Here is an 11624-nt window from a genome sequence, read left to right as displayed (position 1 = left end):
TCATAAAATTGAGTATTCAATCACTTCACGAGTGATTAGTTCCTTGGCTTGAGTTGAGGTAAAAATGGGTTTGAATGGTCGTGTTTCTCCATCAGCTTGGTGTTCAGGGACTCCGATGATCTAGTTCCAAATTATACTTTTTATGTTATCTCCTTGTAACTTTCAAATGGAGAAAATGGCCTTTCATAGATGTGCCCTCTGCTTTCCTGTTCTTTCTTTCTTTTTTAAAATACAGTTCCATCATCTTGAAACACTTTCTTTATCTCCATATATGTAAATCCTACACACTTTTTGAGGTCAACTGTAATCCCTTGAAGGAAGTCCTTATCTCTCCAGCTGTAAGTATCCTCCTCTTCTGGACAGCTTTACCACTTAAGCCAAATTCCCTTCCTTCCTTCCTTCTGTTTATTTTATTTTCTTTTCCTTTTCTTTTCTTCCTTCCTTCCTTAGTTCCTCCTTCCCTCCTCTCTCCTCTCTCTCACTTCCTCCCTCCTTCCTTTCCTCCTTCCTTTCTTCCTTCTCTTTCTCTCTCTCACTTAGTCTTTCCCTCATCAAATACTAGGCTTTTTGGAGAGGGAGAGGGGTTATATCTGATTCGATTCTATTTCAGTTATTGTTGGAGTAAAACCAAATTCTGCTGTAGGCAAAGTAGATGCTGAACATATCTACCTTTGGCGTATAGGAATAATTTACATTCTGCTTCATGTATTTTGCCCAGTAGAGAGCAGATTTTAAAGAACAGAATCACTTGTCATTGTTATATATTTTGGCACTTACCATAGAAATTAGCTCATAGGACATAAGTATTTGCTGAATGAATTAATGAATGAAAAAAGCAATGATGTCAAACCACATATTTTTAATCTTAGTGCTCAGGAAGGATTGCTCTGATTCTATAGAATGTGTACCTTAACTTTTTGTTTTTAACTTCTTTCTACTTTTATGTCATTGGAGGTCAGGATTAAGATGTGAATCTTATAGTGTTTCAGTATATTGCATTCACTGAAGATCTCTTGATATAGAAAATGTAGATTTTCTTACTTTGGTTACTAGAATAGGAAAAGAAATCAAGACAGGTAATATACTTTGAGAAACTTTGGGAGATTTCTTTAGACATCCATGAGAATATTTTAGTGCTTTCAAAAGTCAGAACCACGGTTTAAGGACCCCAATATTTTGCTCTAACAAAGAAAAATCATGGCCCTTCTCCTTAACCTTGGACTGAAATACTGGTTGCTTCCATATAAACTAAGTTTATTTCAGTTGGTCACAAGTGACTTAAACTATGCATAAAGCACCTATATCTATATAACATCATCTCATTCTCTATATCCATTCTACTTTTGGAGAGTATTTGTGATCTGTGTGTTAGGTGAGGAAAAGGAAGAAATAAAAGTCTTTCTTTAAAGAACATCTTAAGTAGGAAATAAAGGTTTGTACTTGAGTTAGAGGGTAAGTTATTATCACTTACTCGCAGTAACAATTGAGTAAAAAATACTCATTTTTTGAACATCAAACTTCTTTAAAGTGGGTTATTAGATTAAATTACTACTGAGGTCTCTCCAACTGCTAATGCACACACACACTCTCTCAGATATATCCATATATGAATATTATTTATATTGATATCTATCTACCTATTATATGTTTACCTAACACTTTTTAAAATAAAAGTCGCAATTAAGAAATTTGTGGAATTTAAAAATTTTTGTGTATAAGTTAATTGTGTGATTTGGGAACTAACATTCCTTGGTTTAATATCAGAATTTGCTACTGTTATAGAATCAAAGGAAGCTGTCCATTTAAAAGTACTTTGGAATATTTCCTTAAAGATTTAGTGAAAGTCATCCATAAAATCACCTGGGATTAGTTTTAAGGAAAGAGCTGTGATTATTATTATTTTTAACTTTCTCAGGGTATTATATTAGAAATTTGATCTAGATATCCAAATTTACTGACTTACCCCATGAATCACATTCTCAACCTTGTGAAAATCTCCATATTGGTAACATAATTTTTGTTTTGGTACTGGGGACTTCTTTTATTTTATTTTTTTTAGGTAATGATTTTATGTTTTTATTTAACATAACCAGCCCAGGGCACAGCATGTTAAATAATGAAGTACACAAGTTCAAGGTAGGTAATTCCTTTACTAAAATACAAAACTTTGACAAGTCAATGGAGTATTATTAAATACAATAAAATATTATTTATATTGACCTATATTAAACTTCAGTGATAATTTTCACTATAAAAATATCATTTAAGTACTAAATCAGGGCAAGTTATTTTGTACAATTTAATGTCTTTTAAAACTGTAAAATTTCTTCTTTTAGTGTTCCCTGACACTAGCCATTCTAGTCTGTATTAGCAAGGTGAGCATATGTATATAAGTGGTGGTTCTTGCTTGGTTCTGGGATTGGTCCAAAGTCAGGTACAGTTGCATTGCTTAAAAGGTTTTAAAACACTATTTTAAGGAAACTCTGTCAAACTAATTTTTCCCAAATACTTTTTTAAAAAAAATCATTAAATATTCACATAAATACCAGAATATTTTCACATAAATTCCAGTCATTTCAAGCCATACTAACCTCAGACAGCCCTTTCGATTTTAGAAGTCATACATCTTTTTGTTTTGATGAAAACTCACATAGCCTTACTCCAGATTATAAAAAAAAATTATTATAAAAAATTACTAAAATATAGTTGAAGTTTTAAAATTAAAAAAAAAAAAAAAAGCAGTATCAGCTTGGAGAGACCTGGGGAACTGATGTCTTGCATCTACTTTATCATTACTTTGCAAATACTGTTGCCACCATCGGTGTCCTTAGGCCTCCTCTTGTTGAAACTATCAACTCTTTCATCTCAGCATTTTGTTTGTGTTTTACTCATTCCATTACTTCTTGGCCTTTACTAGCATTGGAAGATATCATGCTCATCATCAGCCCTTCCAGCTAACTGCTGAGGCTGACTTCCTGCACAGAGATGATGACTTCCTGAGTCAAAACAATCTTTTCTGAGCCTTGAGGATGTGGTTTGTAGATAAGTCCACTAAAACTATATTCATAAAGGAAATATTAGTAGATTTAAGTTCCACTGTTTTCCACACAGGATCAACTACAGAATGTTCTTGCACATATGTTTTGGTTCTTGAGGTACCAATAAGAGACACCATAATGGAAGGCAGTTCTCACTCTGAGATGAGAAGTCTTGGCTGTGCAGCTTTCCAGAGGGCTCTATATGTCTGTCCAGCTCACCGACTCCAAGCACACTTGAATTCACGGGGTTGGGGTATCATTGCATTGTAGCTGTTGTAACAGTTTCTGATGGTGGTCGAAGACACGTGCCTATGTCCAGATCTTCATTGTGCCAGGTGCCTGAGTGCTGTCTGGTGATGCTGGGGGACATTGTGGCACCCAGGCACACCTGCTATGCCCCATTCACAACCAAGCAGGCAGCAATCAGTGCTGGGGACTCTGTTTCTTTATAAACCTTTTCAGGAGTTTATTAGCCTTTTCAAAGAAACACCTTTTAGGATTATTGAATAACCCTAAAATTTATCATTTTATGTTTTGTTAGTATTTATTTTCTATGTATTAATTCCTTTTCATTTGTGTTTGAATATTTTCACCATTATTTTTAAATGTTTTTTATTCATTTGTGGTTAACTTCTTTTTTTTCTTTTACTTTTTTTTTCTAAGTTCATACATATCTTTCTTAGAATAAACACTACACTGTATTTTTAAAGTGTGGCAGTTTATAATGGTGGCAAAAAAATTTGAATGAAATAATTGTTGCTCTGATGTCTTAAAACTCCCTATAATTACCAACACTTATAACACTGAGTTACTAAAAGGGGCTAAAGAGCCGATATAGTTTGCATTTTCTGTACAACAGGCTATGAAACATCATTTATCACAGTCCAGAAAGCACAGAGATGGATTTTATATAAACATATGCAATAGCATAGTAAGTTGGGCATTTTCATTATAATGTGCCTTGGTGTGAATATGTTGTAATTTTGTTCATTTGGTGTCCTGTAAGCCTCTTATATTTGACTTTCCATTTCATTCTTCAGGTTTGGGAAATTTTTTTCTATTATTTCATTGAATAGATTGTTCATTTCTTTGGTTTGTATCTCTGTGCCTTCCTCAATCCCAGTAATTCTTAAATTTGATCTTTTCATGTTGTCCCATAATTCTTGGATGTTCTGTTTATGATTTCTTACCATCTTCTCTGTGTGGTTAACTTTATTTTCAAGATTAAATATTTTGGGGCTGGGGAGATAGCTCAGTCGGTAGAGTGCTTGCCTTGTAAGCACAAGGCCCTGGGTTCGATCCCCATAAAAATAAAAATTTTGTCTTCATTGTCTGAGATTCTGTCTTCCAAGTGATCTAGATTGTTGGTGACGTTTTCTATTGAGCTTTTATTTCATTTATTGTTTCCTTCATTTCGAGCATTTCTGTTTTTTCTTTTATCAGAATCTGTATCTCTTCATTGAAGTAATCTTTTGCTTTCTGTATTTGCTCTGTTAGCTCTTTATTGAAGTGATCTTTTGCTTTCTGTATTTGCTCTTTTAGCTCTTTATTGAAGTGATCTTTTGTTGCCTGCATTTGTTCTCTTATATCATCCTTTACTTTGTGGAACATTTTAATTATGTACACTCTGAACTCCTTCTCTGACATTTCTTGTACCCTGACATTTCTTCTACCATGCGGTCAATGGATTCTATTAATATAGCATCTTGTTTGGTTTGGGGCACTTTCTTCCCTTTTTTTTTTATGTTGTTCATGAATCTTTCCCTCTAGTAGTGTGGATCCAAGGTATTACAGTTTTCACCCTTTGGGTTTATAGTGTCCCTGCAGGTTTCCAATACCTCACCTTTAAGGGATAGATCAATATTAACAGCACCCATTACAATATTGTCAAAATGACCATACTACCAAAAGTGTTATACAGATTGAATGCAATTCCTATAAAAATCCCAATGATGTACCTCATAAAAATATAAAAAAGGAATCACGAAATTCATTTGGAAGAATAAGAGACCCAGAATAGCCAAAGCAATCCTTAGCCAGAACAGCGAATCAGGAGGTATCACAATACCAGACCTCAAACTATACTACAGAGCAATAGTAACAAAAATAGCATGGTATTGGCACCAAAATAGACAGGTAGACCAATGGTACAAAATAGAAGACACAGAGACAAATCCACATATATACAGTTATCTCATACTAGACAAAGTTGCCAAAACATACAATGGAGAAAAGATAGCCTCTTCAACAAATGGTGCTGGGAAAACTGGAAATCTATATACAGTGAAATGAAATTAAACCTCTATCCCTCATCTCGCACAAAACTCAACTCAAAATGGATCAAGGACATAGGAATTGGACCAGGGACCCTGCACCACATAGAAGACAAAACAGGCCCAAATCTTCATCATGTTGGCTTAGGACCAGACTTCTTTAACAAGACTCCTAAAGTGCAAGAAATAAAAGCAAGAATCAATAAATGGAATGGATTTGAACTAAAAAAAAACCTTTTTCTCAGCAAAGGAAACAATCAATAATGTGAAGAGGGAGCCTACAGAGTGGGAGAAAAGCTTTACCTCACATACTTCAGATAGAGCACTAATCTCCAGAATTTATAAAGAACTCAAAAAGTTTAACACCAAAAATACAAATAGCCCAATCAAAAAATGGGCTAAGGAACTGAGTGGACACTTCACAGAAGATATACAATTGACCAGCAAATATATGAAAAAGTGTTTAACATCTCTGGTAATTAGAGAAATGCAAATCAAAACTACCCTAAGATTTCATCTCATTCCAATTACAATGGCTATTATCAAGAATACAAGCAACAATAGGTGTTATTGAGGATGTGGGGAAAAAGGTGGACTCATACATTGCTGGTGGAATTGTAAATTGGTGCAGCCACTCTAGAAAGCAGTATGGAGATTCCTCAGAAAACTTGGAATGGAACCACCATTTGACCCAGCTGTCCCACTCCTTGGTTTATACCCAAAGGACTTAAAATCAGCATACTAGAGTAATGCAGCCACATCAATGTTTATAGCAGCTCAATTCACATTAGCTAGGTTGTGGAAACAACCCAGATGCCCTTCAATAGATGAATGGATAAAGAAACTGTGATATATATATGAATAATAAAATGAATTATTACTCAGTCCTAAAGAAGAATAAAAATCATAGCATTTGCAGATAAATGAATGGAGTTATAGAATATTATGCTAAGTGAAATAAGCCAATCTCCAAAAACCAAAGGCGGAATGTTTTCTCTGATTAGTGGATGCTGATACATCATAACGGAGGCAGGGAATGGGTAAGGGAAGAGCAGAGGAATGTTGAATTGTGTAGAGAGAAATGAGGGGAGGGGAAGAGGGTGGGAGAAGGAATGATGATGGAATGAGACCAACATCTTTACCCTATGTACATGTATGATTACACTAGTGCTGTGACTCTACATCATGTACAATCAGAGAAATGAAAAATTGTACTTCATTTGTGTACAATGAATCAAAATGCATTCTGCTGTCATGTATAACTAAATAGAACAAATAATAATAAAAAAAAATAGTAAGCCTGCATGAAAATTTCCCAATGATTGCATCTAGGCCTTCTTGTTTTTTTTTTTTTTTTTTTTTTTTTTTTTTTTTTTTTTTTTTGCTTTTGCAATTTGAGTGTGAAAATGTGGCCTATATTTCACATTTTTGAATATATGACCTCCATATTTTTTTTCCTCTTACAACCTGAAAGGGGCTTTTTGGAATGTGCTTCTACACAAGTCTTCAAAAAAGTCAGCCCTTTGTTTCAAATGCAAGTTCCAAGCACTACTCCAGTTGTACCAGGTGGCAAATTCTTAAAGGATTGCAGGTTGAGTCACTCCAAAGGACAGTCTTCTCTGGCAATGGGACTGACTGGACTTCTCAGGTAGTCATAGCACTTTGGTTAAATCCAGGATCATAGCTAGCTGCTTTTCGTGTGTTATGTTTTGTGTTGTGCCTTGATTTGTGATATTCCTTTGCTTTATGCATGTGTGCAGTCATCACTGTCTTTTAGAAATGTTCCAGCAACATAAAGACAGGCAGAGTGAATGAAAACACTGTGATATGAGGGAATTTATTGGCCCGTTTTTTTTTTTTTTCTTTTGTTTTTTGAGAAATAAGTACATGAGATACTTGTTTTGTTTTTTTAAAAAAGTCTTTCCTTCCTGATTGCATTCCCTGTCCTTTTTTGTATGTGCTTCATAAAAGGAAAGTAAAATAAGTTTATATTATGTCTCAGATAAAATGAAGACAATTTCTATACAAGTGCCCCTCTAAGATCTTGGGACCAGATGTAATACTCTTTATCCTTGTTTTTCTTATTTTTATTAGTGCTTTTCACACTGCTGGGTTGTCTCTCCTTCATAAGAGCCCGGTTAGACTGTGCTGACTTACTGACGGAGTTTGGACTCTGATCCACGTGGTTCCTGTAGTTGTACATGGCATAGAGGAGGATGGGGATGCACGAGGTGGCTGCAGTTACTATCCCCACGACCATGCCTGCATTGCTGCTGGACTCCCTGATCCTTGCTGCCCAGCCTGGGAAGGGCTCTGTCCTACCTACTCAGGTGGGGTTGGCTGAGCTCGGTTCACAAGGGTCTATGTTCTCATTATCTCTGGGACAGTCTGCTGAGGCCAAGGTATATCGTCTGTGGTCTAATGGAGTCTTTGAAGGTAGCTTTCCTCCGCTAGCTCTGCTCGTTGCCAGGGTCGCAGTGGTCTCCACAATTGATATGGACATCTCTGACTATGTGGCAGTGGCTATTGACTCAGTTGTCATAGAGGAAGGCACTTCACCAACCAGTTTCATATTTCCCACTAGGATGATGTTGGCAACACTTTCGGCTGCCATGTTCAGAATTCTCAAGTCACTGTTGTAAAGCCCCGAGAGCTAGCCCGCTCTTTCCCATCAGTTATTATGGCTGCTGGGCTATTGAAGATCGCTAACGCCCTTTGACGAGCTAATACTCTTTGCACAGTAGTCATTCATCAACTACTTGACCCAGTCAATATGGAATTTGCTGTCTAGTAATTGCCAGGCATTAGGTATCATTGTTTCCTGCAGGGTAGTATCCCTTACTGGCCAGCTGGCCACCTCCAAGGAATTGACACCACTCCTCAGGAAAAGACCACATGATACTTCCCATCATTAATGATTGCATTTTACTCTTCAATAGTGATGTCATCTGTCCTGACATTACACTTAACTCCAATTTTTCCTTGGTGTATATGCAGTTCTAGGTAGTCCTCTAGGCCTGGGAAACTGTCCACTCACACCAGGACTGCTTCTTTCTGAACAGTGTTAAATCCTATGGCCAGTCTGTCTACTCATGTCCTTGACTGGTCATTAGGAGGCCATTTATACGTGATTTGTCCTCCACCTTTACTAAAGATATACACTGTCCCAGCTGGGAGGTGGATCTGAGTCAGGAAACACATGGTAGGCTGGATTTCAGGAAACATGATAGATTTAGTGAAGTGACCTTTTACATTTCTCTACTTCTTAATTCCCAAATCATGGAAATTCTTCCAACCCGGTGCACAATTCTTTCCAATTGTGGGTAGCTGGAAGACCTGGATTGTTTATAGGCTTCCATGGAAGAATGGGTTTCAGAGGTCTTAGTCTATAGAAGGCCAGTTCCATTTTTCAGGGCTGAGGTGAGGCTGAACATCATGGTGGAAGAGTGTGTGAGAGGGAAGCTGCTCATATCATCAGGAAGCAGAGAGAGTGGTTAATTTATTTTCAGTATTCCTTGTTTAATAGCAAATGTATTTAAGAACATACTGATTTCTCTCAAGATTTCTTTGCTACATTAATTACAACCCACCAAATTTGACAAAAAATTCTCATTGTCACTCATTTATAAATAGGTGTTATTAGAAATAATATTTTAATATTTCCAAGTGGATTATCTTTATCTGGAGTGGATGGCTACTCTTTGTTCTTAATTTCTAACTTTATCACCTACAGATCAGAGATTTTTGATCTCTATTGAACTTTTGATTTATAGAAGTTACTGCCATTTAGTTGTAGCCTGATCAAAGGACAATTTTTATGAATATGCAGAGCGTTTTGAACAATATGTATTTTGTTAGTCTAAATAATTCAGATCCTAAAGAAAATGTGATATATAAACATAGTGGAATATTACTCAGTCAAAAAGAAGAATAAAATTATGACATTTGCTGGTAAATGGATGAAATTGGAGAATATCATGTTAAGTGAAATAAGCCAATCCCAAAAAACCAAAGGCAGAATGTTCTCTCTGATATGCGGATGCTAACCCACAACAAGGAAGGGGAAGATCAGAAGTTCATTGGACTAGACAAATGGAAATGAAGGGAAGGGAGAGGTGATGGGAATAGGAAATACAGTAGAATGAATCAGACATATCTTTCCTACCTGCATATATGAATGCATGATCAATGTAGCTCCACAGCATGTGCAACCACAATGATGAGATCTTAATTAGAACAAGTTATACTTATTTTATGTATGTAAAATATTTTAAAATATACTTCGCTGTCTTGTAAAAAATTTAAAAAATATAAAAAATTATTCAGATCCTTATTTGTTTTGTTCTACATAAAATGTCAATTACTGAGAAAGATGTATGGACATCTTTTACTACCTAAATTATAATTTTTCTTTATGTGTTTGGAATCTATGTTAACTAAGTACATAGAAGGTTAATGGTAGCTTTATTTTCCTTTGGCTAATTGTATCTTTTGTCAATTTAAACTATTCATCTCTGAATTTTAAAATAGTTGTCTCCTTCTATTCTGCTTTCTTATGTTAGCATTAATATACCTGCTATTTTTAACATTTCCTTGGTAGATCTTTTTACATGTTTTCAACTCTTTTGCGCCTTTTTACTTTAGGCTTCTCTTTTGTAAATAAAATAACTAAGCTTTACTTTTCATTAACAAATCTTAGTCTCTGACATAATATTAAAATTTACTGCAAACTGTTGCTTTGATAAGTGACATTTTTGCAATTGTTTCTCCACTTTTATTTGTGACAAGAAGAAGCTTGATGAGAGTATGGATGTGACCTGGCTGGAAACCCCTGCTATGCCATACCAGACATTTGATATGGGTTAAGTTACATATTTTCTGGGTTTTGTTTCTTCATCAACAAAATGAGAACAATTATATTTGTATTTAATTCATTGACTTGTTTAGGGGTTAAGGAAATTATTACCTTAATTTTAGGTTTTTAGATATAAAGTATCTAAAAACCTGCCTGAAAAAAGAGTACAGAAGCAATATTTTTTATTATCATGATTTGTTTTTATTTTCTCCACTGGTATTTGCTGATTGACTCAAGAATTTCCACCCCCTTTCTTCTTCTCCTGCATTGAAAAGGATGCATCTGATTTTTATTATTTTGGTAATTACTTTGTATATTTGACATGTATTTTTAAAGTCACCTTTAATGAAGTTTTGTTTGTATATAACATGTATTGATTTTAATTACATATTGGATAAATTGTGACAAATTGATAGAATCATTTAATCCCCAATGCAATTAAGATAGAGAACATTTTCACCACTTCAAAAATACCTAATGCTAGTCCCCATACAATAACCTCCTTTCTCCTCACCTACCTCTCTGCCTCTGGGGGTAACCACTGATATGTATCTATCAATATGGGTTCGATTTTTTCCCAGAGTTATTATTATTACATGGAATTATTATTATTTTCTAGAGTTATTATTATTACTCATAATACTCATAATTAAGTTTATTCAGTAATTTTATCTTCTCCTGAACAAGATTAGAACCTTAGTAATTCTTCTCTTTTCTCTTCCCTTTCTGCACTCTACACCTTTCATTTTGAAATAATCTTGGATTTTAGGTATAAATATTTAAGGTTATGCATCAAGAGTTACTTAAATCTAATCTAGATTTCCCACTTCATTTATTCACCTCTGTTTCTTACATATGTTATTTTAATTTTAATTTTCTTTTTTATTTATTTTTTCTTTCAGATAGCTTCAGGTATATAGATAGATGTTGCTTTCTTTTTAGTAAATATTTATTCTTGGGGGGTGGGACGGGGGCAAGAATGGAGGAAGGAGGGACTGTATAGAGGGATAATTGGGGTGTGAGGAGTGTGTGTGGGTGGATAACAGAATGAATAAAAAACTATTACCCCAGGTAAATGTATGATTACAAAAACGGTATGCCTCTACTTCATGTACAGAGAAACAAGATGTATCCCATTTGTTTACAATAAAAATGAATAAAAAGTATTTATTCTTTTTAGATATGCTTGGCAGTAGAGTATATTTGTACATATTATACATGCATGAAGTATAACCATACATGTGGTTGTACATGATGTGGAGTTCCACTGGTCATGTATTCATGTATGAACATAGGAAAGTCATGTCTGATTCATTCTAAAGTTTTTGCTCTTCCTTTCACCCCTCCCTCCCTTCATTCCTCTTTGTCTAATCCAATGAACTTCTATTTTTCCCTCCTCGCCCTTATTGTGTGTTAGCATTCACATATCAGAGAGAATATTTGGCCTTTGGTTTTCTG

General features: G+C 35.0%; 2 pseudogenes across 2 annotated transcripts; both read right to left on the bottom strand.

Annotated features, from left to right (window-relative positions):
• Positions 1-2792: 2792 nt before the first annotated feature.
• LOC306637654 (PRELI domain containing protein 3B-like) lies at positions 2793-3365 on the bottom strand (annotated as a pseudogene). The gene has a single exon. The product of its transcript is annotated as a PRELI domain containing protein 3B-like (transcript).
• Positions 3366-7331: 3966 nt separating this feature from the next.
• LOC306637653 (neurexin-1-beta-like) lies at positions 7332-8512 on the bottom strand (annotated as a pseudogene). Its single transcript has one exon. The product of its transcript is annotated as a neurexin-1-beta-like (transcript).
• Positions 8513-11624: the final 3112 nt, after the last annotated feature.

Source organism: Sciurus vulgaris (genome assembly GCF_902686455.1).
Source record: "Sciurus vulgaris genome assembly, chromosome: 10".
Taxonomy (NCBI): domain Eukaryota; kingdom Metazoa; phylum Chordata; class Mammalia; order Rodentia; family Sciuridae; genus Sciurus; species Sciurus vulgaris.
The sequence above is the reverse complement of the archived record's forward strand: the minus strand, read 5'-3'. Positions and strand labels throughout refer to the sequence as shown.